The sequence below is a fragment of the Taeniopygia guttata genome, chromosome 2, assembly GCF_048771995.1.
Source record: "Taeniopygia guttata chromosome 2, bTaeGut7.mat, whole genome shotgun sequence".
Taxonomy (NCBI): Eukaryota; Metazoa; Chordata; class Aves; order Passeriformes; family Estrildidae; genus Taeniopygia; species Taeniopygia guttata.
The window spans coordinates 106,923,635-106,951,630 of record NC_133026.1 but is presented as its reverse complement, the minus strand read 5'-3'; the positions used below and the strand labels follow the sequence as shown (position 1 = coordinate 106,951,630).

The 27,996-nt window shown below is 37.8% G+C and overlaps 1 protein-coding gene and 1 long non-coding RNA gene across 5 annotated transcripts in view; one reads left to right on the top strand and one right to left on the bottom strand.

Moving 5' to 3' along the window:
• Positions 1–27,996, top strand: part of CHST9 (carbohydrate sulfotransferase 9) — an 86,741-nt gene that overhangs the window by 40,625 nt on the left and 18,120 nt on the right. The window lies entirely within an intron of this gene.
• On the bottom strand, positions 61–27,577 carry LOC140682409 (uncharacterized). Its single transcript, XR_012054112.1, has 3 exons — positions 27,508–27,577; positions 7,623–7,725; positions 61–875 (listed from the first exon to the last, which is right to left on the bottom strand). It is a non-coding gene; the product is annotated as an uncharacterized lncRNA (long non-coding RNA).

Genomic DNA, 27,996 nt, shown 5'->3' with positions numbered 1-27,996 from the left:
GTCCATTTTTGGGAGCGCTTTGTGACTATAACTGGAAGAGCCAGTGAAATTAGAACCATAAAAAACAGGCAAATGATAAATGTATTGCGAGGTTGAGTAAAGAAGATTATTTTCCTCAGATTTAATAATGGAACCATAAGCAATAAGACAAATAGGCTTAGAAAGAATAAATCTAGCCAGATTGCTTTTTTTACCTTCCTGATAAGATTACAAAATAAGCAGATGAAAGGCAAGTGGTATAATACATGCATTTTAGTAAACCTTTTGATACTATCTTGCCAAAGAGTACACAAATAACTAATACATTTTGGCTTCGATAGAAACATGGTCATACAGACTGTAGATGAGTTGAAGGGCTATAAACAATGAGCAGAGATGACTGGTGATGAATTTAGACAGGGTGAATTGTACTAATGAGGCTCTGCAGAGGTCAGGATTTAAGCTCAAGTTTTTATTCTTTAACATCTTTATTACAGCATCCTTTCATCCTGCTGTTGATTTCACCCCTTGTCAAAAATGAGTGAGGCAGATAAATAAAATATTGATGCCTACTACGATTGACCTCAGACAGAAGACAAAAAAATTAATATTTATTAGAAATGCTTAGACCTTAGAAGTAGGAAAGCTAAATTACACTTTCTTTCAAAATTATTATTATTTCAAGCAAAAAGACTTAATTTGCACTAGTGCTGATAACCACAGAAAGGCGAAGTGAAACTGGGCAACTGATGAGTAGCAGCAGTGTTCAGCTGGATTTCAGGAATCCTTAACTTAAAGGGAGAGTAGTTTTCTGTCAAAGATGTGTTGCAAACTGTGGAACAATTTCCTAAAGAGAGCTCCTCAAAGCTCTGCTGCTTGAAGCATCACGTTGTGTACTGGGGAAAAGAAGCAACATAATGTGCCATTTAAAGAAAGATGGTGTGAGCAGCTTTTGTCTGTATAGTCTTTTCTATACCCCAGATAGCTGCCCAACAGTGCCCTATATGTAGCAAATGGTACCCCCACCCCCAGCTCCCACCCCAAATGGTCCTGTCCTTCCTATGGACCCTGAGGCCACTGGGTGTGACACTCTATAGCAGAGCCAGGTATTTGGTGTTCGTTCCCTGGTGTTTACACCTTCTTTCTTGAAGACATGGGATGAAGCAGAAAATGGCAGCATGTAGTCAGTATTTCATACATGTACTCTGCAGCATGGCAGAACTGCTCAGCTTTGATGACCAGGAAGTAGTGTAGGCTGACTAACCAGTTTTGAAGTGTTGTTGCTCAAAGATGTTGACACCAAAAATAAAGCAGAATGTCTAAGAAGTGAGCCTGTACTAAATGCCATCAAAGCAACCAGGAATGGATTAGGCCTGCTCCAAATTCTTTTGTCAGGTTATTTTCAGTGAAATGCACATTTCTTGTAAAAGTCAGCATTGTTGGAAGAACTTTTGGGGGTTTTTTTGACATGTTGCCACCAAGTGTTGAAATAATGGCTTCAGCTTTTCTAGAACTTGTTTGTATCTCCAAACTATTGTAATACATATCTTAAGATGAACATATAACGGTGTGTTACAAGTGGTCTAGATAAAAGTCTGTGTGAATCAGTCAATGGTACAATAATCAGTATTAGCATTTTTCACCGAAATCTATGCCATGAAAGGTCATCACTTGCATCTAAATAGCTATGTGAAGTTGCAACTGATGTGTCATGAAATAATAAAAATTAGAATTTACAATAAAAATTTTTATAAAGTTGTTATATGGGATACTGTGGAAATACACTTTTAAAAATTTCTTCTCATTTTCTTTGCCCAGAAAGCAACGTGATTTGAGTTTCCTCTGTGGATGAAATATTGTATTTCAACTAGTTCTGAAATTGCTGTTTTACTGACATGGACCTACAAACTATCTTCTCTGTGCATTGGGAATTAAATAAGGATATCAAAGGATATAACAATCGCAATATTTTACCCTGAATTTACAAGAAGAAAAAAAGACAAACCAGTTGCTGCAGAAATCAGAACTCATAAATGCAGGCTTTCAATTCCCTAAGCTTGTTGTGGAAATGCTATGTTTATCATTATGAAATTCATCAAACTAATTCAGTTATCCATTTCTTGTGGCAGTTGTGATATGTATATCAGCCTGAATAACAAATGCGAATTCTGTATGCTGGCAGTAAGCAATTAATAGCACTTCTGTACTAAAAGTTTGGGAAACATGGTTGATAACTTTTCTCTAATGAAGAAATGTTGCAGGTTCTTTCTGCCACTTCTCGTAATTAAGCCTGTGTGAGATGTAATTAAGCCCTATTATATGTGTCTCATGCTGCTGCTGCTACTTGTCTTCTTAAATCTAAATCCAAGCTAAAAAAAAAACAAAACTGTTCTCCTCCACGTTTTTTAGGTTCAGTTGGAGCAGATTTAGCATAAATGATAATGAAATTAATCAGATGTGAAAATATATCTTTAGTCTTGTGGGTAGCTTGAATTTAGAAAAAGGAAAAAATACAATTAGTAAATGCTATGAATTACATACAGATTGTGCATTTCTTTGTGTAATGCCACAAGGAAACTAAATTATTAGTTTGAAAGACTGGCAGACAGTAGCAACTGGGTTATATTGGAAGTGTATCTGGTAGTACCATGCACTTCTGCAATTTAGGTTGTGACAAAAATTATTTGTTTTGTGATAATTTACATTGGCATCATCAGAAGCAGTTGTTCCTTGACTCTGTAATGCAAACAACTTGATGTCTAATCCAATAAATTAGCATGAACATTTTTCTTTTTTTTAAATGGATATTAAAACAATTATCATCCACTTACATACCAATGAGAGTAACTGATGCAGTCCTCTTGTACACCCTACCCTTACACCTTTTGGAATTAAGGAGATAATTGCTACCATTGCTACAGATTTGGTTCTGATGATGCTGTTCAGCAAATGTAGTCCTGTATTTACAGTTTCTGAGGAAACGGAAGTATACAATAACGCACACACTAGTTATTTGCCTCTTCTAAGCTAGAGAGGCTTGTGAATGAGATGCAATTTGAGAGCAGCTAGAGTTGTGGAGTTGTACAACAGCTAGTGGTCAGTGTGGCTGTTTGTTTGAGCAAGCTTTGGAAAAAAGTCTTCCCAGTTTGGTGTTATGTAAAAGGAACTGGCTGTGTTCATTTTGGACTTGGCTCCAACAGCTGGAAAATCATATTTATTAAACTAAATCGATAAGAGAAAACAGAAAATTTTTTTATGCTAGTGCAAAGCCAATTCTAGCTTTGGGCCACAGCCCTAAGGAGTGTCACAGTTCCAGTATACACCTTTCATTAGGAAGGTGCCTTACTTCCTGGAAATCTTTGAAGTATGCTTCTTTGCAGAACATGCTATAGGGCCCTGGCCAAATGGGGCATGTCTCATTCAGCACCACAAGCTGTGCTTTCCCAGCTAAATCTGAAACTTTCTCGTGATCAGGTGGTGGTCATCATCTCATCTGCCTGTACTACATCATCTTCCCTTATATTGAACGAGGTTTGGAAGTGACAAGGTTATGAGGTGAGAAGTAATCTTTCCTAAAGCAAAAAAGAGTTTATCCAGAAAAGAGGAAACATGTTATCTATAAGAAAGTTATGTGTATGCTTAGTTAAGAGTAGGTCACCTGTCCTCTGCAGCACGAGAATTAATAAATGCATAATTAATAATACATGTCCTTGTTGTAGACCACTGTGGGTATGACATAGAACCTGCCTTCTCAGTATCCAAAACCCACTCTGATCACTTGTTCCTCTGTTAACTCATCTCCTGATCACTTAGGCTGTAATGCAATCACTAACAAGTCCATGTGGATATGTATAACATTTCTTCTAAAATTAACATAGTAATATTCAAATGTTCAGTGATTCCATAGCATCTGTCATGTAGTGGCCCTAGCCACACTGCTTGGTAAATGCTTAAAAATAGTACTGGAAATGTGCTTTATCAGGAAGCCACTAGTTGTACAGATCTACCATGATTCATTCCAAGCTATGAGATGAGGCTATAGGATAAACAATGCAGCAAAATGGGAATAATCAAGTAAGATTTACCACTGACACATGGAACTCAAAAATTAAATATTCTACAGAAATATTATTTGAGGATAATACTAAATACTGTTTTATTCATCCATCTACTGTAGCAATGGGGACTGAGTTAAAATTACACAGATTACTATTTCACATTATAATTGAATTTCCACTGCAGTCAGTTTAGTTGTCTGTTTGGGGCTTTTTCTTTCTGAATACTCAATAGTTCCAGAAATTATAGAACACAAAGAAACAAGTAAGAGGCTGTATTTTTCTTCCAGTCCCTTAAGTATTTTATACTTTCTTATGTTGGTGTTTTTCTCTTGAATCCTGCAACAGCACCTATCCTCAGCTCAATAACTGCATCTCTACCTGCACCTCTCCCATTCTTTTCTTGTGTGGCTCTAGCCCACTTTCTCACACCCCTACCTCACAAATTACAAGTTTGCTCAGAAATCTGGGCCAAGGTAGCACAGCTGCTCTGTACCAGCCCTTGGCTTGGGATGACATGCAGCTGGACCCCAAGGAGGAAGGGTACAGTACTTACTGCAGAAAAACAGCTTTTCAGGCCTTGATTGTCCTGTTACTAAAATACAAGTAAGCACAAAGCCTTAGAGCAAATCAGGGATCTTTGTCCAAAACATTCTCCTTCAGAAGGAAGTGCTGATCCAGTGCAACTGCAGAACAGTGTGTGGGAAAGAAAATTTCAAATGAATTTTCTATTTAAATTCATTTCTTTGGAGAACTCTACTGGCATTATTGTTTTGACATCTTCTGAATAAAAGAATCCTTTCTTAGTTATTCTGAATTTGTCAGAGTCTGCAGCCTAAGTAAAAGGACAAAATGTTTTGAAATTATTTTGAAGATTCAGCTAGTCAAAAGAGTAAAAAGTACTCTTTCTTTGGTTATAAAATCATTCTAATCTTACACTCTCTTATTTCAAGTAGAAGAGTTTTTGAAAAACCCCAAATATTTTCCCAAGGTAGAAGAAGGGTTTCATATCTCTCAAAGTAACTGATAATTAGCAACATTCTTGATAATAATGCTATTTTTCAAAAATAAACAAGGACGTTGAATCTGTATTTTTGTCTAGCAGATGACAAGAGGATTAGAGATAAAAATTTCTGCTACTTTAAAGAGAAAGGAGGAGGATAAGGCACACGTATGCAAGCCAGGAGGCTCAGAAAAAGAGGAATCTTTCTTAGGATGATGATGGAAAGAGGAAAGGCTATCCATGGCTGTGTTCATTCTCATATTATGGCTTCATCCCAGAGCATTTCTGTCCAGCATCCTGTTTTTCTTTATAGTCTTGAGTATTTTTTCTCTTTTTTGCAAATCAAATTATCCTTTCAGACTTCATTTCATTAGGAAGAAGACAGCTAACACAGGGAAAACTGGGTTACCTGCACCTGTTTGTGATACAGAGACTGAAAACTGGGAAGACAGAAATGACCTAAAAGAAAGACTAGCAGATTTTTGTTTAATCATACCTGATGTTCCCACCCAAGGGTAGTAGGGGCTTGTCTATGCTGGGCTGACCCAGCAATAATTTAACATAATGTCTAAAGATGCTATCCTTTCAGGGAAAAAGCAAACCTTTTGTGGTCACATGAACATTATGTGATCTGTGTTAGATTATGAGCAAAGTCTATATAGAATGCATATGAAATCTTAGACAGAGCTGTGGTGTATATCGTGCCAGCCTAGAGAACTTTGTGTTTACACACACTTGTTTCTTGAAAATATATCCTGTTATTTTTTCCAAATAAACAAAAATGCCTTATTTTTCCAGATGTCTTCAAAATCAATAAAGTATCATTTTAGTCACTAAAAGCTGCAAAGGTGTACACCTCCGGTGGAAAAATCCATTTATTTTATGACTTTTAGAAGAGTTACCAATCCAGCTGCATTCTAGGGAATTCTAAAGGCTGGCTGTTAAAGCCATCCTCCTGTTTTTGCAGTCTATGTACATTGAAAGCTACCTATGAAAGAATCTGCCTCTTAAGATGGAGATGTGTTTATGCTAATGCAATTTACTTCTTGTACTTACAATAAACCCAAAGGAATTTTTATTGTGATTTGATAAGAGTATTTCCTTGGAAAGGTGTGCCTTAAAGGTCAAGTGCAAGAGCATGTTTTGGAAGAAATTACATTCATTTGCATTAGCATCAAGATAATTCCTTACCATAGCCTCTGTGCCCTCTGTACCCTTTTTGAACTTGGTTACCAGAAAAGCACTTATTCCTGATACTATATCATGTTCTTTCTACTTCTGGTCTAAAAATTTTGTCCCAAGGAGTGATATCCTCAGGATTGTGACACAGAGCATGGGTTAGGCTGCTCAGACCGATCCAGTGGGCCATGTATGGTGAAGGGCACTTCATGCTCTGGTTTCCTTCTCCTCTGTCACAAGACTCCTGCTTATGTTTCTCTGCTGGCTTTGTGCCAGGTAAAGGGATTGAATGTAATTCTTTTGGCTTGATGCTGATGATGGGAAGGGTACGAAAGGAGGGCAATATCAACATTTGAGTGCTGGGGTAGGAGGCTTGTGGCTCTTCTTTATGGCTGGTGCCCTGTTAACAAAGTTCAGGCAAACTCAGGCTGATTGATGGGATGGGCAGACCTTCAGAATCAACTATTCACACATCTTTCATCTGTGTCTGGGCTTGAAAGGCTCTTTGTAGGTCAAGTAGCCTCGCCCATGTCAGTAGCACTGCATCCAGGACAGATGTCACCCTGCATCCCATATCCCATTCTTGCCCTTTAGAAGAAAAGAAGAAACTGTACAAACCAGGCCTGGATTTGACTCCATCAACATCTGCTTACAAACTCAAAATTAGGAAACCCATTGTCCAGAAATGTCATGAAATCATTAGGAATTTGTTGAGACCATCCTGGATTTTTTATTTAATATTTCCATTCCTTCTTATCAGAAGGATGAAAACTTTTATATTGTTTTTATTTTTACAACTGTACTCTGGGATTGTAACATACAGGTCTCTATCTGCCTCCAATGGCTGAAGCTGCAGTTTATAAATGAGCTTTCTTTAAGATGACAAAAGTGGATTCTTTTGCTGAAAATGTGGCTCTGACACACCATTTTTTCTATTGCATGTTCCTTTGATGATGACTTGTCCCCATGACATACTGGAGAAGCAACATCCCAAAATTCTTACAGTGGGTTACAGTGGGTAAAGGATTTCTCTCTCAGACTAGTAAAAATGACAGCATTTTTTCCCCCCTCATTAAATTGACCTCTTTCTTCTGTATCCAAATATAACTCCTCTTGCTTTTTTGAGTTAAATTATGCACAATTACAGCAAAACACTATTCTGAATTTTTTCATGCGTTGTAATTTCATGATTAGTACTTAGGTTGCCTTCACACTTGGGCATTTACAAGTTGATTAAATGCCTTTGTTACCTACTTGGGTAGCAGCTGTTAAAAACTTGCAGCATTTTGAAGGGAGAGGGATTCTTGTTTCTTTCTAAAAACTTCATATTGCTGTAGAAAAGGTATGAATGGGGGAGCCTTGGCTGTGGTGAAGAACCTGGTTCAGGCAGCAGTTTTCCTTCCCACCTTTGCTTCTTTTTTACAGCACTTCCATGGATGGGACCTGTGTATTCTGCTCCATGATAGCTGGGCTGTAGCTGAGTTGGGCAGTGCCACTGTTCAGAAGTACCTGTGGTAGGACAGGATTGGAAAAGGAAGAGTGGGAATGATGCAGCAAAGAGGCACTGTCAGTGCTCCCTCTTTTTTTCCCTGTGTGGAGGGAGCTGTGGTGGGATTTCCAGCTCTGCCTTTAGAACCACCATGGACAGGTCTGTGTCAGTGCTACAGGCACAAGAATTTAAAAGATCAGTCTGACAGCAGTTATAAAATGTACTCCTCCATTGAAGTGCTGGCTCAATTATCTGTCCCTAAGAAATCCAGATGTAAAAGCCTGCTTTGAGAAATTCCACCTTCTACTTTCCCTATCAAGGGTTGCAATTGAGGCTTGAGAATACTTCATCCCTCCTACCTACCACTCCAGCAGTGCCATCTGTTTATTTTCCTAGGAAGCTAGACAGTGTCTCCCCTTCCCATAGAAATATGTAGTCATCACTGTTTGAAAGGAGAACATACAGAAAACAACTTATGTATATGTCTGTGTATATATATAAAAATACATGAAATGGAAATAAGAGTCTCAGATTTGAGAGGGCTTTATTTTAGCTCGCTGCCTTGGGTTATTTGGTGAGTGGCATATGGGGCCGATCTGAGATCCTTTATGTGTGCTTCCACCTTCTAGCATTGCAAGAGTCTGTGTAGGGTTTGGGTTGCTTTTTTTAATTTCTCCGTCTTTCAGTAGAATTAATATCCCTTCCACTGTCTGTACAGCCTGGCATCAATATTCTATACCTTACTGCATTTATGTAAAATTGGCTGTCGCTGGAGAGAGAAGTTCTCAAAGTGTTACTGCTCCCCTTGCTGGTGTGTTGCAGCCACGGCACTCGGATACTTTGCTTTCCAGCGGCAAGCTGCTTCTTCCTATTTGAATTCATGAGGATGATTTTATGAAGAGACAGAGACAAATTTAAGAGTATAGGCTTTTTTCTCCTTTCTTATACCGTGTGACTATTAAGTGAATAGAATGACTTTCACGTGTCTCTTTGATTTATGCAGACACGGACCTCAGATGTTTTTGGGCTCATCAGCATAGTTTTATTTGTGGTGGAAGCTATTTAAACAGTGGCATGATAACTATTTTAGCTACTTTGTTTTTCAGAATAATTTATTCTCTTGAATGAAAAAAAAAATTTAAAAGGCTTGTAGGCATCTGGGTAAAGATTTACTGATATTGCTGTATTAAGGAATAATAATAATTAATTTTCCAAAAGTTAAAAGCTGGAAGTGTTTAGCATGGTAAAAATGCATTTTCTTCTGGCCCCATGTAACTGATGAGGTCAAGTGTTACCGCTTTCAGGTAAAATCAGTTCTTCAACATGCAAATAGAAAAGTCTGTATAGCCCTTTTTTTTCTCACTGTACAAGTCATTAAAATATTAATTTTCAGAAAAGAAATTATAAATAAGATAGACCAGGTTTTTTAGGAAAAAAATGGATCTTCAGGAATATGCTGAGGTTTTGCTTCCCTCTTTTTATACCTTAAGAAAAAGTTACAGAAGCAACACAGATCTGTATTTCAGGAAGAATTCACCAGCTGCAACTCAGAATAATGATTTCCTCCTGCATCTGGTGTTGCACTGAAACAGCTTTCATATGATTTTACATAATCAAGTTTCTTGTCTGCCCAGTTCTAATGGGCCATGTGGAGCCAGAGCAAAGTTCTGCTGACTACAGGTATCTGGTGTGCAACAGGTAACTAAAAGCAGATTGAAAGTGAAGAATGCAAGAAAAAAGCAGTAATTCATGATCCCTTCCCCCAGGGTTCCACCAGTTTCACTAAGGTAATTCTCTAATGATTTTACAGAATAAATTTTTGGGGCAAAAATTATCCTTTTTCTTTGGAGTGCCCAAAGTGGAGAAAAGCTGGTGATGTTTGTTGGAATGGCCCTAAAATGTAGCAAGGCTTTAAGGAAAGGTGCAGGCAGCTGATTTTCTTTTATTTTTAAATTGAGAGGATAGCAGCATGGAGACCTAGTGAACCATTAAAATAGACCAAGAATAGGAAAATACACTTTGTGCTCATCTCTGTGAACAGGAACAAGCCAAATGCTGAGTAACAGTGGATTGGGATCAGAGCTTGAATCCCACCTCTGGTTTATGAATATTGAGTCTGAGACGCAGTATCTAATTCTTAGCCATTTATTTTCATTGTAGCAAGCCAATCCATTTCATTCAGGGTGCTTTGCCTCCTTTTGTATAGGCAGTCCAGATGAGATGTCCTAATCATGTAAGTGCTTGGCAGGGAGCTTTTATGGTTAAAACAGGTAAAAAGTAGGGGGATACTGTCACCCCCACCCTATCATCTGTCACCTAAGTACTATATCCTGCTCTTACTCTGCTTTTTGCAGCCCATCTGTTCCTTATGCTTATTTAAGAGCATTCATATTTAAGGAATGACATTTTCATTTTATAATTAAAATATAGTTTGGCATTTTTCATTGTTTTCCTGTCTGGCTTTGTTTGGCATACTGGAAAAAAATATTGAAGAGATCTGTGTTTGTAAAGATTGCTGTTTGAGTGGGCTGCATTACTTCTTTATAATTTTTTTTTTTTTAAAGCAGCCACAAAACCCCTCAAACATTTTAAATTTAACCACCCTAAGCCTTAATGTGGCTACTTGAAGGCACTGTGGTATTGTAATCCTGAAACACAGAGCTAATTTTCTTGTTTTACTTTCAAATTAGAGGATAGGTTTTTTTGTTAACTAGAATTGAAATGTTTCAATTATGAATAATGCCAGGAAGAACCAGCACACTTGAGTGGGTTTAATGAATTGTATGTGCTTTTGCTGCATGTGAACGTGTGGGTGGTGGTGGAGTTTCTGAGACCTGTCATTTAATATATACAGAAATGCATGTTTTATTTATGATTCATTAATTTTAACTATCCTAGCTTTTTTTGTTTTATGAACAGGGTTTCTGAAGAGCCCTAAGATCATTTTAATATGTTCAGAAGAAATTTCCACAGACACTGAACTGCAAAGCTTTATGTCTCATGAAAGTGTAAGAGTAACATGTTTCTTGTCTACATTTATTAGCCTTAAGAAGGCACTGGATGTTTCTGTCATGACTGAGAAAATACTTAAGGGTAGTTTATTCCTTCCATTCGGTAGATAGGTCATTTGAAATTACAATCCTTGATATTTTATGTTGGCTTTAACCAATATTAAGCAGTGTTGGGTATGGGCAAAGAGGCAGAAATGTAACTGCTGTGATAAAATGCGAGAACAGATACTAACAATAAAACTGTACCCTCTTTTTGACAGTAATTTGAAAGGTCAAATTGCAAGTCAGAGCACCTTAGCATTGGTGTTCATTGTTTTTTAAGGAAACAAAATTTCCTTAGGAGATTTGAATTTACTTTAGTGCATTTTATGCTGTGTACAATAGAAAAAAATTGTCTCTTTTGCCACATCCTTTTTTAGTTTATGAGCTGTTTTTTATCTTCTCTAAGGAACTGCTTACTGAAAGGCTGTATTTTAAGCCTTCAATTTAATGTTCCAGAGGAATATAGGAGCACTTCTGACTAAATACCCAATTTTACAGTAACTTGAGAGCACACTGGCAAACTGCTTGTCTAGCTAACATCATTGATTATCTTAGTGCAAAGACAGTGAGTACAGCAAAGAAAATTAAAGTGGTAAGGTTATGACTTCATTAGAAAAACCAGAAAATATAATTCATGCTCATTAAGTGTGAAGGCAAAAAAAGCATGTTTTCATTGAAATGTTTTCATTTTTTAAAAAATACATAGCAGAGAACTGTATTACTTAAATTATTCATTGTTGGTCTTTAAAAAAATGACTGAGAGCTGTTTTCCAGACTGAAGTGTAATGGTCATGGTGAGATTCTCCACATGAAAAAGCGAAAGACAACATTTGAAAAAATAGGAAAACTGCTATTTACAGAAGAGCGATGAATAATTTTGGAGTGGTATCCAAAAATCTGATAATGGAAATGTTACAGGGGGAGTGTGTGTGTATATAAATATATATATATGTGTGTGTGTGTGCTACATTATTTATAATACGTAATGTATTAATTTATATATTATAACATAATATAAAACATATATATTTCATATTTTATATAATAATGACAACAGCAATAATAATAATAATAAAGTTTTCTTCTCTTTTAAGACTAGATTTTAAATCTTCAGCTTTCACCTAAAGGAGTAGCAGTACAAAGTGAAGACTTGCTATCCTTTCTACAACTGAGAGACAAAAAAAAAAAAAAAGAAAAAAAAAAAAAGTATTTTCCCCTTTGGAGGGTTTCTTTAGTTTCTAAGAGCTCATTTATAAGCTAGGCTTCCCTAAGTACATATTTTCTACTTACTTACTTATTATGTTTGGAGAAGATAATGGAGCAGGTGAAGCTCCATGCCTGCCTTTTAGACATGCTTGCTCCAGCATATGGATGGGCTGTTCTGGGGAAGAAATGACTGATTGGAGGTCGGTTTCAGTGTGGGGTGAGGGATTTGTAATAAAGGGGAAGAGTTGTCAGGCTGACCCAGAGTTAATTCTCTCTTCTGCTTTGCAGCATCACCACTCAGTGGCAGAGAGCTCTTAGAAGCAACAGCAGTTCAAAGGATGTTGACTAATCTGAGCAACCCACCACAAAGCTGTGTCTCCCTTGAGTTATAGAAATAATAGCATTGACTTTGCTGGAAAATACTCATCATGTTTCAGTTAATAAAGTGTATTTTAGACTAACACAGTGATTGGTGTTGATTATTGTTGTTGTTGTTATTGCTGTTGTTATTATTATTATCATTACAGATAGATTTTGCCTGTCACTTTTGCTCTGTTTTCTTTAAATAAAACAAAACAAGACAAAAAAACAAACCAAACAAAAAAGCCCACAATGGTTCAGATACTGAGAAACAAAACAGTGTAACACATGGAAGTGTCTGTGAAAGTTATTGGAGTAGGACTTTGTCACTAGAGGGCACTTAGTCACATAAAATTAGTCATCTTTGGGTTGGGTTGGTTTTGGGTTTGGTTTGTTTTTTGTTTTTTTTTTTTTCCCAATAGCTTCTTTCTCTAAAATATCTTCTAAAATATTTGTTGATTTTGCTGGGGTTTATTATTGATTTAGGAGTATGCAAGTATAGCCATAAGTATCTGTAAACCCAAGAGTATCAAGGCAGTGATTTGCAGTGAAACGTTTCTTCTGGGAAAGGGGATAAACAGGGAAGCTAAAGAGAGGCTGGAGTGTACAGGATTTAGTGCAAAAATACAGGCTCTTCAGCCCACTGGAATTGCTTATGCATCAAAGAGGTCCCATGACAAATTATCACAGTCATGAAGCCAGGAGGTAAAGTGCACAACTTCCTAGCACAAAGGCAGCTTTAAAGTTGTGCCATGAGCTGCCAATATATCCTCATTGGCCAGGCTGCCAATGAGCCTTAAGCACCCCATCAGAAATCGTTTGGTTTCAGTGTCCAGCAAAGCAAACCACTGGAACATAATAAGCTAGATCGTCTACAATGAAGTGTCAAGTATGTTAAATCCACTTAAAATAATGCACTCCACTTGGTACCTTAGGTACTTCATGAGAGGTGTGTGTAAATGAGGGCTCTGGCTTTGTTTTCAATAACAGATGATTTTTCATTTGTCAATTTACAGCAGAGCTTTTGATGCTTGAGAACTGTGTCTGTGTTTGTGATTATAGACCCCTGCTGCTATGTATGATAATTTGTTCCACTTCAGGTTTTATTAATTAAATTAATACTAATTGAGCAACCTTTGGTATAATTTTAGCCTGGGTTTTTGTACTAAATCCTGTACACTCTAGCCTCTCTTTAGCTTCCCTGTTTATCCCCTGTCCCAAAGGAAACGTTTCACTGCAGATCACTGCCCTGATACTCTTGGGTTTACAGATATTTATGGATATACTTGCATACTCCTAAATCAATAATAAAACCCAGCAAAATCAACAAATATTTTAGAAGATATTTTAGAGAAAGAAGTTGTTACAAAAAACACCAAACCCAAGACCAACCCAACCCAAAGATGACTAATTTTATGTGACTAAGTGCCCTCTAGTGACAAAGTCCTACTCCAAATAACTTTCACAGTCATTTTCATGTGTTACACAGTTTTGGGTCTCGGTATCTGAAACATTGTGGGCTTTTTTTTGTTTGATTTGGGTTTTTTGCTTTGCTTTGTTTTATTTAAAGAAAATAGAGCAAAAGTGACAGGCAAAATCTATCTGTAATAATAATGTAATGATATCCCAAGGGGTGTCCCAAGAGGGTGGGGTTTGCTTTATTTTTTTGCTGGCTGTTACTGCCAATCACAGAGAGAAAGTAGGTACTCAGGGACTGCATCTGCCAGGCCAGCTTAGTGCTGAGGCATTCAGAATGCCCAGTATTAATTTACACATGCTTTCAGCAAGCGTGGCATGCAGTCATGGTATGTCCTCAGCTTCTGACCAAAACCTCCCATAGAAGGCCTTGGTCCAGTGTTACTTGGGGTTATTTAGCTATCTGGGCAGTCTAACAGGTTAATTATCAAAATAATCAGCTGTTGTGAGTGGGTGGAACCAGAGGTGAATATTCCAGGTGTGAACCTAAATGAGTCTGTGAATGGGAAGGTATGGTAACTGCCAGACCATTGTTGATAGAGCTTGTGAAGAAGCAGAGGCAGAGACAAGGACCAAATATACTGGAAGCACCTGGTTTATTTTATTCCTAAGCCAAACTGCATCGGGTTAAGCCTTTGCTGGAAATTTGAGCTTGGAAATGTAAACAGTTTTGAAAAGATATGTTGAAGTAGCTACATATGTAAATGGGCTTTTATATTTTCCAATATCACCTGTCTTACATGGAGAGAATGCTACTGTGGTGCATTTTGGAAGACATGCATGTGGGATAATAGAATTGTAACAGCTCACCAGGATTTCCTGTGTCATTTCTGTTCAGAACTGTAGCTCATGATTAATGGACATAAATACCCAGGGCTACAGCACTGCCTTTGCATTCATGGACTTAGGGCCAGGTCTGACTCTGTGAATGCTATTTGCATGACTTCTACCCCTCCACAAATGGACATGGAAATATTTTCTATTCTCTGGGTCAGAGAAAAAGTTTAAAAGTCCAGAGGTTAGTGTACCCTCTAGCAAAACCCAAGGGAGTGGATTTCCTGTTGATTTTCTATATCTAAGGAATTTCAAGCAATCCTTTTGGGCAGAACTGAGACTTTAAAGTGCAAGTCAGAGTTGATCGCTGTGGGTTATCACTTAAGCTGAATACAAGGTCAAAACCATTGATACAGACTTTTTCTGGGTCCCCATTCATAGTGCTGGCTGGCTGCTATGGCTTATAGGAACTTTGTCCTTGATAGTGCAGCCTTATCTGTGTAGGCATCAAGGTCTGTCCCTCTGTAGTTTGTGCCAGGTACTCAGATGGCCCCTGTAAGTGTTTCACCACATGGATCGTATTGCAGGGCAAGGATTTACAACCTGGACTTCTCTTTTCTCTGTCTGTCATTATGAACTTCACTGCAATACACCTCCCACCACATTTCGTGGAAAGATATGGTGAACCTCTGAATTCATAATCCCACTGAATGCTGAAAGAAATTTAAAATTGTGTTTTATGAAAACAGGATAAAATTATGCAGGAAGTATATATCTGCACATTTTGTATTGGCAATCCCTACCTCGATGGCAATGTAGAGGCGAATAACACTTCCTACTCTTGTAATCAAAAGAAATAGGTTAGAAATCAATTCCAGTCAGAGTGGTAAGACCAAGTATTTAAAAAATTGGAAAGTGAAGTTCTCTCTTGTTTTGCTGCCTAAGCCTTTTTACTTGGAGCAGGCAGAGGGCAGTAGGTGCTAACATTCAGGATCTCTTCTCCATAGCCCCAGCGCTGGGCAAACCACGAGGCTGTTCCTCAGCCCGGATTGTAGGTAAGCTGATTTTACACGGAAATAGACTGGGAGCACTCACACAATCTGTTAACATAACTCAGCAGCTGGAGCTGTAACAGCTTAGAATGCTAAAAGTGAGCCTCTTGGTAGGACTTTAAAACCAGCAAGGAAAAGAGTGCAGACATTGACTGGGGTTCTCCAGGCAGGTGAACTTTGAAGCAGACTGCTGATTTTGTCTAACATAGCTGAGACAATTCATGTCTTGCACAGATTTTGTTTTCTGCTTTTAAAATAGATGAAGTGATAAGCATTATTTGCCATGAAAGTGAATCTCTAGAAAAAGAGATTAATTCCCTCCTTTAGACAGAGAAAAAACATAGGAGGATGATGGTATGAACAAAGCTTAATTAAAATATAATTGTATTTAATCAATGCAGTATAATTAGAAATAGTGCTTAAGAGTTCATTTTAATGGCTGTTGGGCTATTTGTATTCTTTAAATTAATATCTGCCTTACGAACAAAACTCATCTCACTTCTCTAAAAGGCTCATTTGTTTTTCTCTAGTGATTTTTCTGTAGTTCCAAGGAAGCAGAACCAGTAAACCAGAAAATTGATAGGTGCTAAAAGATTCCTGTAATGCCTTCTAAACCCTTTGTGTTTCCAGCCTGTGGCATAATAGAATGGTCTGGTGTTAGCATCTACCTTAGGATACTGCAGGCCAATCTCTTGCTCACAGTAAACTTTCCAGGTGACATTGGAAGTCACTGAGATCATTGTGTTTGTTTCTTTTTCATTGCACACAGAGTCTAGTGCTGTTAATATTCAGTAAGTCTGTTCCTCCTATTTCTTGGAAATTTATCTAAGTACTGATCAGTCTCGTGTGGTTGGAGGCTCAACAGGAATGGTCAACAGCATGTTGTTATTGAGGCTGTCCAGATTCTGAAATATTTTAAGCGGGTGCCTTTCTATTTTAACTGTCTTGTGTTGCTACACATGCACACAGCAGCAACACTGCCTGAGACCAGAGCTCTGTCTTGCTCAATATCCTAAACAGCAAAGTGAAACCTTCTCACGTTACTTTCACAAACTCCAGCAGTTTGTGTTTCAGAAACTTCCTGTGCCAGAGGTGGTTTTTGTTTGCTTATCAGCCCCAAAAGGATTTCCTGTCTCCCAGCTTGTTCAGTTGTCCCCTGAATCCATGTAAAGTTTTAGCAGCTGTAACGTCCCCTGGCAAAGAGTTCCTGAGTTTCCTTTCTCAGTTGCATGGAGAGATGCTTCCTCATGTTTGTTTTCCACCTGCCATCTGCCTGCTTCATCTGATGCCCCCAGCCTTGTTTTACAATGGGCAGCAAGCAGTCAGTTCTGATTCACCCTTTCCATGTCACTCATGATTTTACAGATCCCTATCATATCTCCTCTGGATCATTTGTTTCGTAGTTGTTGCTCCTTGTAAACCAGTTTATAATTTCAGTCCACCTTCTTTCCTTCTTCTTCAGCTCTGTACATGAGTGGAAGGATCAGAATTTCAGGTAATAGTTAAGATGTAAGTGTGTGAATATGCAGAAACACAATGAATGGGTTTTCTCTGATGCTCAATTTGTTTTGTCTACTGGTGAGCAGGAAGATGACGTTTGCACAGAAGTTTTACCACCCCAAGATCTCATTCCTGAGTATCAGTGTGCTTGTAACTCAGTTAAGAGTCCACTATTTTTGAGTATAAATTAAGCTTTCCCCTAAAAGATTTCTAGCATCATTTTGTATAAATTGCACTTCAAATGTAATTTTATTACAAACCTACTCTCAAAGAAAGTTCTTTAGCCTCCATCATTTCTACCCCAAATAGCTTAATGTCATCAGCAAACATTGTCTCTTCGCTGTTTGCTTCCTTTCTGTGATTTCAGAACAGGCTGAAAAGCATTATCCTCAACATGAGACAGCAGGACTCCACTGGTGATTTTCTTCCACAGTGAAATTGACTGTCCTCTCTCATATTCCTATACCCTGTTTCCTATCTTTTCCTATCTTTCCTGTGCCTGCTAGGTTTCCTTAAGAAATCTTGTGAGAGAGATGTTATCAAATACCTTTTGGAAAGCCAAATAGATGATGTATCTGAGTATTTAAAAAAGGGAAAAAAACAGAGTCACGTACAATGCAAGCCCTAAAAGAAAATAGCTGGTTGTCAAGAGAGTTGTTATTATCGTGCATCTGAACTATTCAGTCATTTGTAACAAACCTGGGTATTCTGATGCTGAGGGATTTGAAGCAGCTGGACAGATAAGGACCCTGAGGATACGGAATTATAGAAGGTTTATGCTGATCTACACGTGAGCTTCCCAGATGGGGACTTCTTATTGTCCCCACAGTTCTTTCCAGCTAGGTGTCTTGATCTGCATAGCTCATGTGGCTGCTCTGAGCTCATATGGTTGAAAATCAGCCTACAGGCAAGATGAGAATTTTTTGCTGCGTCAGGACTGTGATGTGTCTTGCCCCTGCAGTGCAGTTGCACTAGTGGCCAGCACATGGGAGGAGGAAGAGCACATCCCTTCAGCTGCAGCAAGGGCTGAGCATTGGGAAGTTTAAACCAAACATAAAAGCAAACCCAAAGAAAAGTTGTTTGTCTGTAGCTTGTATAAAGAGGTATTTTTAGCTAAGATTATTTGCATCTTGGTTGTGTGTATGTGGCTGCATGATGGCGTAAGTTTTCCAGCAAAGAAATAGTAGTCTACACTGGATTTGTAGAATTGGTCTAATCTCTTCTCAGAAATGAGAATTGAAAATGAAGGGATTTCTTTATAACTTATTTTTTTTTCTGTCTGTCTTGCTTTCTTCTGTGATGGATGAGCCTAGCTTCCATTTCTACAGTAAGTTTGTTAATATGTTTAACCTAAGCTTGGTTCTATACAGTTGCAACCAGCGGTGTTTCTGTTTTAATGTGATTCTGGGAGCTAGTTATCTGTAATCCATGGGACAAAAGGTATTAAAAGTAGGAACATTACTGGTATGCTCATATGAGAAGAAGAAATATGAAGCTCTGAGCTGTTTGCATCTCTGTTCTTCCAGAGTCTCTGACTGTACATCTAAGTAACCAGCCATTTAAAAATATTAAGCACTTCTTTCACCCCCTGCTAGCAACATCAATATGCAAAATTAATTTCTCTGAAGATTTGCATCCCACATGCTTGCCTTTAAATTATAAACAAACTACAGTGTACAACTTACTTTAATTATAGCAATAGGTCAGTATGTTAGTGGTGTCCAAAATTTACATGGGGGATGGATGCTCAATTATCGTATTTTCTTTTTTAGATCCCTAAGAAGGCAGGAAATTCAGTCCTCTTAAACTGCTTTTAACCCTTCACTAAATATTTAAGCAATCACAATTGGTGTGGCTTTAGTCCAAATTAATCTGAAGTTAATTTTTCCACATTTCATTTGTGTTTCTTTTCACATTCTTTAATCAGATTTCATATTAAGTATTATGTCCATTAGAACTAAATACTAAGCTAAACAGAAATATGCCTTTTCCCCTTAGTCTATGAACATATGTGAAGACCTTGTCCTTGCAGTTAGCAAGAAGTCACTGCCAAGTTGGTAATCACATACAATATTGACTGTGATTACAATATTGACAATATTTTCTTCTTCTGTCAGAAGAAAAGAGAAATGTCTCATCCTGAGTGATCACTTTGTGAGAAATCAGTATTTTACATGTGAATCAAGTCACCATATTATGGGACTGTGTCACTTAGTACTTGCTGAAGCTTACTTGGTCAGTAATTCTCATGCTGATTCATGTCAGTCTTGCAGAATTAATTTTAATGCCTGAAAAAGAATGCAGTTCACTAGGGAAGAATAAACACAGTGGGTTCTTTCAGTCATAGAAAACCATGTTGAATCACTTGGTGAAAAGGACTCTCTCAGAAAATTTTCCACCTTTGTAGCTGACACATTAAACTTGCCCCCAGTTTGGGGTATCATCAGAGCTGCCAGTCTTAGTACATACCCATGGTTTGCAAACCGAGACTGGGTAAGCTTGTTTCTTAAATCAGTCTGCCAGTCATGAACACAGCTGCAGTTTCAGCTGTGAATTCTGCCTCTCCTTGCTGTGCCTGGCATGGCACATCCTATGGCAAGATTGTTGTCTGAAGGCTGCTGTGTGAGTAGTAGTTGCCAGCTGTGTGGTCACGTTCTTCTCATAGGTCTCTGCAGAACTGCACCTGCACATTTATGGATGCAAATTGTACCTCAGTACCAGCTTTTGGTATGTACACATGGTCCTTTGCAAGCAGCAGCAGTATGTTTGTGGGCAGAAATTGCTGGCATGTACAAAACCTGCAGGTGTGGTTTTAAAACCTATTTTACCCACTGTGCATAAAAAGGATAAACTGTACCTGAGAGTATATACTTAGACTCTGCTCGAGTGATCAACCAGATGCAGTGTAGCGTTTATGCTTTTGATGTTGGGGTACTTTGCATTTTCTGGGTACAGAAAACCTTACCATATACCACCTTAGTGCTGTTATTTTGAGTCTCTGCTTAATTAAAAAGAATAATTTAGCTATGTTTTCAGTGACATATGTTGAGTTGAGTTCTCATAAATATTTCTCCAGCTGAACTTGCTTCACCACCCCTGCTGCTTTCCACTTTTGAGCACTGCCAGTATCCTCATTGGTGCAGCAAGGATGGCACACAAAGGGAGGCACAGCAGGCATTCCTAAAGTGAGCAAAAGGCTCCTCCCAAGCAGAATATGGTGCTGTTTGTGAGGCTTGGAGCATCAGGGTGTTTCACCTGCGACAAGGAGGCGGCTGCAATTATCCATAGTGGGTGCAATATATACCAGTTGCCACACAGCCACCCAAAGCTAGTGGTGGGGCAGATTGCAAGCCTGAGCTACAGGTTTGGCTTTAAAGAAAACAAGCATAAAAGAGTATTTTTTTTTTTTTTTTTGCATAATTTTAAGTGTGCTCTCATATAGTGGTGGTGAATCCTTTACAAACTGGCCTTCTGAATTGATTTTAGGTTTCTGGGAAAGTGTTGTCATGAGATCTTGGTTAAATAACTGCTGACAGTTCTCTCTAATAGGAATTTTCTTTTACTTCTACGCATAAAGTATTGTATAATTTTTCTTTTCCCTAATCAACTAGCCCAAATTATAGTTTGAATTTTCTGATGGTCAGAGAACATGACTAACGACCTTACATGCTTTTATATATCATTGCACTTTTCTTGTTGAGGGTTGCTTATGCACAATTATCAGATATTCTTGTAAGGAGCTCCTTAAAATATCATACTTTTAGTGGAAAACAAAGCAAAAAAAGTTTAAAAAAAACCAAAAAAAAACAAAATACAAAAAAAAAAAAAAACAGTGCTATGTAAGGCTGTGCATGAATAAAGTCAAATAAATGTGTTATTTAGGGCTACAAACTAAATTTGCCTAAGAACCTTATTTCTTTATAACAGTAAGAACTGAGGATCCATAATCTTTTCTTGTAGTGGAGAATCTGTGGGAATAAGAGGTTTTACCATGCTCTAGACAACAAAAATTGACTCAAGTTACATTACTGAATAAGTAGTCTTGCTTGATAATATAATCTCCTTTGGTAATATTTAAGTAATGTAGTCATAAATGACAAGCATAAAAACTGTGCATCCTCTCATAATTTGCATTCACATATTAGAAATTGATTATTTAGATTAATTGCTATTACCAAACTATAAATGCCATTATAGAGAACTGAATCTGTAGCAGTGGATGAGCTTCCTGCCCTCTTTCTCCTTCCCCAAGCTCTTTTGAGTAGCACAAACCTGAATCCTTGTGCATCTTGGATTTATATTATGTTCTCAGTCATGGATGACCTTTTACAAATGACTTCCAATAGCTGCAGCTGAAGTCAACCACAAGATTTGGTCGTAAAAGGTCATATTCCAGTTGTACAAAATGTAGATAAATTTGCACTCCCTGCAGCAAATGATTGCTGTAAGTTTTTGGTTTGTATCTGACCAATTTTAATTTAAAGCCATGCATTAGAAAAGGTTATGTTCTAGCTTTTGTTTCTCTTGGCCTTTCTTCAGCTAATTTTCTTTCACTATAAAATTTTAGGTTTACAGATTTTTTTTTTTACTTTTCTAGTTGTTTAAGTTCTATTTCATAAGGTTCCTATTGCATCTTTTCCTTTTTCCTCTCTCTTCTTTACTATTGGATTAATTACAGATTATTCCTCATAAATGTGAGTAGTGTCTTTCTGTTACTATCAGGTTCACACTGGGGAATATTTTGCTTCTAACTGGAATGTTTTCAGAGAAGTTATTTGAGGCCATTCTGCTAAGAGCATCCCTTAGAGTGTCACATTTAGACCTTAAACAAAGAAACTGAGAAGATTTAAACAAGTACGGTTTGTTTATGTAGGCATAACTCAGAATGAGCAATAAATTAAAAGAATATTTGCTCTCATCGCCACTGGTCACTTCCTGGCCTTATATTGTACAGAAAATTAATCTTCTTTTTATTTCTGAAATGCAGAAACTGTAGACTAAGGCTTCCCATGGTGATTTTGCTGTGGGACTCTACTTTGTAACTAGTGCCAAGAAGCTGGATTTTTCCATCCCTGTTTGGGCTTGCTGTGTACTTAACTTGCTTACACTACTGCTTCTGATTCACACTAGAGAAGCTTTGTAGCTCAGCTGTTTGTGGGGCAGTTATCCTAGCAGGTGAGTCAAAATAACTTTCTCCAGGCTTGTGTGCTGCTTCCCATTGGTACTGGTACCTTCATATGCCATTTCCAGGGTGTTCCAATTAAGATTATATTGGAATAGTGTGCTCCAAAGGTGGAGATAAACTTATCTTTGCTACCAGTGAAAAACCAACAGTTGACTATGATGACGACCAGGATGATGATGACTCCATGAGGCTTTTCCTGGAGCTGGTTAATTTCAACTGTACTCATATTCCTCATCTGGACAGGGCCAGCCATTCTGTTAATATGAATAGAACCCAAGCAGGAGCCAAAACCAAAGCCAGGCTACTGCAATATTTCAGTCCACTGTGGGCCAAATGCAAAGGTTCAGCTGCCTAAGACCATAGCAGTGTATATGAAAGAGAGAACTGTATGCCCACAGCTTTATTTCTGTGTGGGGTCTCAGCAAGTGGATTCAAGCTCCATTTGCTGTCCATGTTCTTTTCTATCATGACAGCTCTTACTGTGATGTTCTTAGAGTAAAAAACCCAGACGATTTTTCTTCATTGGAAAAAAATCAGTCAACCATCCAAGGCCATGTTGGATGGAGTTCTGAGCAATCTGATCAAGTGAAAGGTGTCCCTGCCCATGGCAGCAGGGTTAGAACTAGAAGATCTTTAAGGTCACTTCCAACCCAAGCCATTGTATGATTTTATGATTCCTCACAGAATGATGTGCTAAGAACCTTGATACAGGAAACTGCAACAGATGGGTAGAAACATCTTCCTTTATGTCAAAGCCTGGAAACCTATTTTTTTGGATACAACTGAATAAGCAATTGAGCTTGACATGGGAGCACAGTTAAAAAGGTATTTTAATAGATTATGTGACCTACTCTCCCTATTATCATAATATAAAGCAGCATAAGGCACCATACATAACTAGCAACATAAAAGAAGAGACATGGTTTGTATGAGTACAGATGAAAAAGCAATGGCCCTTGCAGTGTGGGAACTGAGAATTTTTACCATTGGATTTGGATCACATTGTGATAGGATTTCAAAAAATGCACCAACTAAGACATAATTAACTGGTCTTTGCTTGCCTATTATAGATGAATAGGAATGTGTGATTTGCTGCATTTGGTTCCTTTAAGAGTGCAGGAATGTGAAAAAAGCAGTGAAGCAGTTGGATAAGAAGAAAAAAACTTTTCAAAGCAATTGCATAGTGAGCTGTAAAACAAATTTGAAACAAACTACTCTTGTTGTTAGACACAAGCTGAATGCCAAATAGGCATTGAAAATATGCACCATGTTCAACTGGAAACCATCCAAATTGTGATATCAATATTGTGTTGATGCTAAAACCAAATACACTGCACTGTCTGGCATGTTTCCATTATCTCAAATCTTCCATCCTTAAAGGAAAAATATAAAAAATGTTTGCTTTCATTTTTTCCGAGTTACAGAAAGCACAGCCTTCTAGAAGAAAACTGGCAAACAAGGCTGCTTACTAATTCCATTAGTGGGCATCCTGGCAATTCTGTCTCATTTGAAATTTTTTATCACTGCTGATGAGGCAGAGAGCAGGTAAAACTTTAAATTTTTAATTAATTTATGTTGTAACATCTCGTCTCCCTAAGTACAGTTACACAATGTTAGTCAATGCAGGATTTGGTCCAGGAATGAATTCGAGTTATACCCCCACCTCCTTTTTATGCTCAACAGAATTAATGAATGAGAGTCCTCAGTCTTATTAAGACTAATGTTCCTTTGTCAGTCCAATTTTTTTTTTTCCTTTGGGGTTCCTTCTTGTTATGACTTCGTTAGGTGGAAACTGAATGGTCTATGTTAATCAGCACAAGACATTTGGCTACTCAAGCCTTCGTAAATGTTTAGTTTCCCAGGGTCCTTTGAACCTCCCAGGGAACAGTTCTGCATCCTTATTAGAGACTGACAATTAAAGGTCTGTTTTCATATCAAAAGTAATCACTAAAAATTAGCTAGGGAGACCTTGGAATGTTGTGAGACTTTCAGTGCTTTGAGATGGCCAACTTTCCTTCATTTGCTTCAATCAGTATCAACTTGGGTTTCTTTTTATGTTTTCTTCTGCCAGGGCAACTTATGAGTTGGCATTATGACAACTGAGAAGAATTATGCAATACCATGAAGTTGTGATTAATATATTTTAGGCCACTGTAATTGTATTCAGTTGCATAATTATCATAGAGGTGCAACAGAAAGCTAAACTAGGTTCTGAAGGCAATGATATAAATGAGCACTTTCAGTTTATTGAATTTCTTGTTAGAAGGAGGAGGAAATGATGTGCAGGTCTGCAAGAGCTGTGTTGCTTGCAGACTCCAGAGATTCTGCCAATAATACATAGGAAATGTATGGTTCTGCCCTAAATATTTTATTCTTTGTGTGTCTAGTTAAAGGCTTTCACAGAAGATAATCTGTTAATGTCACACCTTGGCTGTTATAACCCTGAAAAACAAATCAGAATATTTCTTCCCTAGGCTCTTGTGCCATGGGAGTTTGCTGCAGAAGTTTATAATAAATGAGTGCTTTGATTTATTTACACTTCTCAGAATCTGTACTGGTATATCAGACTACAGTAATCAAAGTGGGGTGGGTCACAACTTAATAGATTGCATATGTGTTTAAGGCTAGAAACATAAAGTAAAAGATGAAGTTGGTAGGGTTTATTTCACAAGCTGGAAAAGCAAAACTAAATTGGTATTAGAGCATCAAATTCCCTCTTCACAAATGACTTTTTAGAAGTACCATTCCCACTTGAAGTTAAGTGAATATGGCTGTTCCAGATTGTGCATTTGGCAGTTTCAGAACAAGGCTGAAGGTCCCCTTTGCCCCCTGAGATCTCCACACTATTCTCAGTCTTTCTGGAAACCCTCAGATACCTGGGAACAGAGAAACAGACTCAGCATTTCTGTTCATCCCCTTCCTTTCTGCCATGCCACAGATATTAGTAGAATTATCTGAAGACTTAAGGAAGCAAACTTTTTATTCTAAAGCTTTTATTTTGACATTGATGATGGCTCTTGAAGTATATATAAATATAGATTTGATTTTGGAAGGAAAAAAATCCTTTGTTGCTAGGTCTTATAGCAGTCACATCACATAAATTGGCAGATCCGTATACTTAAGGGATTTTTCTCTCTAATTAAATACAGTAGTAATGCCTTGCCTTTTGAAATGAAACCTTTGTTTTTTCATCTACATACTTACAGAACAAACATGCTGTCAAAATCCTTAATGTATCCAACTATTTGAACATAAAGAACAGCATCAAGCTGTTATTTTTTCTGTTGGAGTGTACTCATATTTCCAATCTGAATCTTTTGTACCTGGTGATGTTAATTACATTTGAGCTGGAAGTAGTTTAACATTAAAGAGAATTACAGCAGATTAATCTGTAAACCTGCACAAATATGCCATTCCTTTGTATGGAGGTAAGCAGGGCATAGAGTGCATGATTATGTGTTGCTCTCTGTGTAGGCTGTGTGCATAAGGCTGAGGAGTGGTGCTGCCATTCCTCGTGACAGCAGCAGTTATGGCACACTCTCCTGTCTTGCAGCTGTCAGTTACTTTAGAAAATATACATTATTCTTCTCAGTAAAGTAATCTTTTAATCGTGGACAATCAACAAAAACAAAAAAAAATTGAAAAACCAGCTTGCCCTGGAAACAGGAATTAGTATACTAATTAGTGTATGAACATACAGAGAATTCTTTTAAACAATGTTGTTGTAATTTTTTTTTTCTAAAGTGATATAGCTTGAGGTCAACCCAAGAAGGCCATTTATCTCAACGAGCCACCACCCATTACACTTTTTTCAGCCAGAGAGACAAAAGAAAATGACTAAAAATTAATTGGGAGAGGTATGTTTCTCCAGCCCTGATGCAAAAAACATCACTGGAATCCAGTTGCAGCACCTTGGCCTCAGTTAGCATGGTAGAAAATCACAGCATCATCAAACAAGAATCATAGTTCATACTGGTAAATACACTTTGAATCACAAAATATCAGTTATTTGTTTATGATTAAGGCCTTTGGATTTGCTTTTGATTTTTAGTTCAGGTGGCACTATTGAGCCCATTTAGGAACAATTTGCAAGATGACAGGTAGAAAAATGAAGTTTCAGAAGAAATATAGGAGAAGAGCAAGCTGCTCACAAGCAGTCTGAGTTGAGGAAGGTATGCTCTGGGACTGCGCTGCCTACCTACTGGGCAGCTTCCGTGTGAGCTTTCAGATGGCAGCTGCATAAGCTGCTACATCTTTGCAGTGGCTTGGGAGAAACTGTCAAAAATTTTTAATTTAGCATGTGTACATCTACCAGAAATAAAACTTCTTGTAAGTGTCAAGTATTACCTGAATTTCATGAGGCTAGCACAGGTGTTACCTGAATTTCATGAGGCTGGAACAGGGGGTGCCTGTAGGACTGGCTGGTGTGTTCTGACAGTTCTGGTTTTGTCCCATTGCTTCATGTCCTTTGAGTAAGGAGCAGCCTCTCAGTGGTGTTTGTTTTTAATCCTGCTGGTGAATGTTGATGGTCCCACAAATTATCACAAGGCACCAACAACACAGGAACATCCTCCTCAAAAGTGAGAGTGCCAAAAGTAAAAAATTGGCAACTAGTCATTATAAGGTAATTCTGGAAATTTAAGGAAAAAAAAAAAAAAGGAAAAAAAAAAAAAACCCCAAAGCAGGACAAACGAAATTCTGCCCACTTTCAATGGCCTTGTCCTACCCTATAATTAGCCTCTGGCAGTTGGAAACTGAATCCTCTTTCAGCACTGTAGGTGTCATGTCTTTTTACTGCTTTTTGTGATGTTTCTTCTAAAACAATAGTACAATGCACACCAGGACTTTGCAGGTTTCCACCCTGATTTGCAGTGTGTCTGTTATTACAGACCTTGGTCCCTTCTAAGCACAAGTGCTGACCCTGCCAAATGCACATAGTTGTTCTGTGATGAGGACAAGGATCATCTAGCGAATAAATGGAGAACTCAGTATTCAATTTAGTGGTGACCTTGAATTTGATCTCTCTTCTATCCTTAACAGCCCAACAGTCAATCCCTGTCCTTTTTAACCCATGTCATCATTGCTGTCATAGCATAAAGCCACTTCTGCAACTGCCTTTTCCTTGATACTGTACATTTAAATCACAAAAAGAAAGAAGAGAGAACAAGGAAAGAATTAGCATAAATTCTTCTTCACCTTTTTCTTAGTAGTGTCAGGAATGGCTGCAGAGGTCTTTCCCAGCCTTTCTGTTCTTTTTTCTATATTTATCTGAGGGAGAAACCACAAGTTTGATTGATAATGCAATCTGCATCTTGAGGCATCACTGGAAATACAATGGCATGAAAGGCTACTCTGGCAGAGCACACTTTTCCCTCAGGCCTGACTTTAGAAACTCATTGATGTCACTTCCTTCCTCAGTCAGCAAGTGAATTTTCACTAATTCTCAAGACCAGCTGTCCATGCTGTCAACAGAAAGTTATTAAAATTCCTTTAAAGTGAATCAAAATAGCCTAAAAACAAATGCACTGGGAAACAGGAAAGCATCAGTATTCAAAGTCCACAAACCTTTGAGCAAAATAGTGTTGATCTAACCAGAGATTTCAAACACTCTGCTTTCCTAGCAACTTGTATATCATTAGAGAATGCTAAAAACATATACCCCTTTAATCTTCCATTACCAACAAT